The sequence below is a fragment of the Nannobrachium achirus genome, assembly GCF_963921795.1.
Source record: "Nannobrachium achirus genome assembly, chromosome: 4".
Lineage (NCBI taxonomy): Eukaryota > Metazoa > Chordata > Actinopteri > Myctophiformes > Myctophidae > Nannobrachium > Nannobrachium achirus.
Window position 1 is genome coordinate 29,622,806 of NC_137813.1, and position 2,500 is coordinate 29,625,305.

Here is a 2,500-nt window from a genome sequence, read left to right on the forward strand (position 1 = left end):
TTTTTCCTCATAATAATGCTCCTTATTTTCATTAAATAGTACAACAATACAACGAGGAAGAAGAAGATACGAATGTTTTCTACATTAAAGAAAGGTGTTTTTGCAGGACAAGTAGGATTGACATAATCACATCACGTCAGTAATGTAACAAAGCGCGGCTGCAACAGCAAACACTGCAGCGCGACTCGAGCCCTATATAACAAACAGATTAACTCCTAAGTCCCAAGGTGTTGTACACGCTAATGTAATAGTAGATTTTATAGTAAATAATTGCACTGCACTGTGTCTGAATTAAAGTTCCACACTCATCAACCGAAAGCTGATGGTCAGGCTCAGACAACGTAGCCTACTCTATGCGGGCGCGACTATTGAGCTTGCAGCAGATCCGATATAAACTTCATCAACACCACGACAACGTAACCCTAGCAAGTTGGGTTTTAAGCTATTTTTTCCTCTTTAAAACGGGATCGACGCTGACGGGGTCCGTTTTGTAAAATCCAATTTTCGCTGTTTGTTTCCTTGCGTTGAGTTGTGTGTCTGTCAGCGAGTGGAAGACAGCAAACGCATGCATGGATCATGTTACACCGACAATGGTTTGATAACGAAATGTGTGACTGCATCGCATAGTTGCATTGGGTGATGTTACTCAGACATTGGTTTCACACATTTCGGTGCCAAACGAGAGGAGGAGGGGGTGACGCTATCACGCTAGAGTGGAGCGAGGCGCATGCAAGCTAAGGCACGCGGCCCCCCCAAAGGACAAACGGCCGCGGCCGATTATTCGAATTTATTTTTCAAATTCGAATACCGTGCCTTCGAACGAAGCTTCGAATATTCGAATTTTTTGGGTCAGCCCTAACACACAAACACACACACACACGTACGCACACACTCACGCACGCACGCACGCACGCACACACACACACGCACACACGCACACACGCACACACGCTCACACACACACACACACACACACACACACACACACACACACACACACACACACACACACACACACACACACACACACAAAACACATGCTGTCTCAATCATAACCACATGCATGGCATATGCTAAACATGCCACACATAAGCCCCCATGGTCTGGTATGCATAACATGGATATTTCACAGATATCACACATTATACACATCACAACAGACATGTGCACATACATACAACGTGACCCTATGCACCCGCACACAGACACACACACGCACGCACACATGCACACGGACGCACACACACACACACACACACACACACACACACACACACACACACACACACACACACACACACACACACACACACACACACACACACACACGTTTGTAATATTGTGAGGACAGTGATTTTAATAGCCCAAACCTTTATAGCCCAAACCTTTCTTTGGAAAGGGAGGTGATATAACTAAAAAAATCACACCCGTGTGAACTGAGCGGTGGTCGTGGAGGCTGCGCAACAGCAAAACAAATATATACCTGTATATATATATATATATATAATAAAAAATATTAAAACAATATTAAACAAAATATTAATAATAAAATGCATGTCACTCAGGCCGCCACTGGTATCCATCCATTGTGTGTGTGTGTGTGTGTGTGTGTGTGTGTGTGTGTGTGTGTCTCTGGTCTGGTCTGGCCTGAACAACAGCGCCCCTCCCTTAACATGTGTGGTCAAAAAAGGTACTGTAGGCTACAGACAGACAGACACGCAGACAGACAGACATACCCACACACACGGCCACGTATAGGAGCGTTGTGACCACCGCTCAAAAAGATTTTTTTCATTCTTCTGATGGGAACTTCTGTCTCAGAACTCATGCATCCCCAGACTCCCCTCGGAACTATAGTTGGGAACACTAGTCATGCAACTTATTATAAATCAGGCAGGAACACTAGTCATGCAACTTATTATAAATCAGGCAGGAACACTATCATGCAACTTATTATAAATCAGGCATAACTCCAAGCCTACTGTAATCCCTGCAAACACACACACACACACACACACACACACACACACACACACACACACACACACACACACACACACACACACACACACACACACACACACACACACATGCATATTCTCTGTGTACAGGAATACAATAAGTATAAATCCCTCTTCATCTGAGGTTAGAGGAGTAAGTAGAGGATACCTACTGTAAAACAATGACAATACCAGTAAGATGCCTAAGGGCGACAAGTGCGCCATGTCTTGTCCATCTGGCCAGTGATGTACTGCACTGTATATCGGACCAGGTACCCATATATGGAGATCCATTTAACTGTGATGATATCTGACATCATACAGTACATACACTCCCTTTTATGTTTAGATCCCTGTCTGTAGAACCAGCCACACAGATATGGGCTGTCTTCCTCCATATATGGGCATTCCCATATGAAGTCCTGTTACTGTAGATATGGGCTTAATATTGATGACATCTGGGATCTCTATATGGACATAAAAGGGATTCTGTTAGTGTG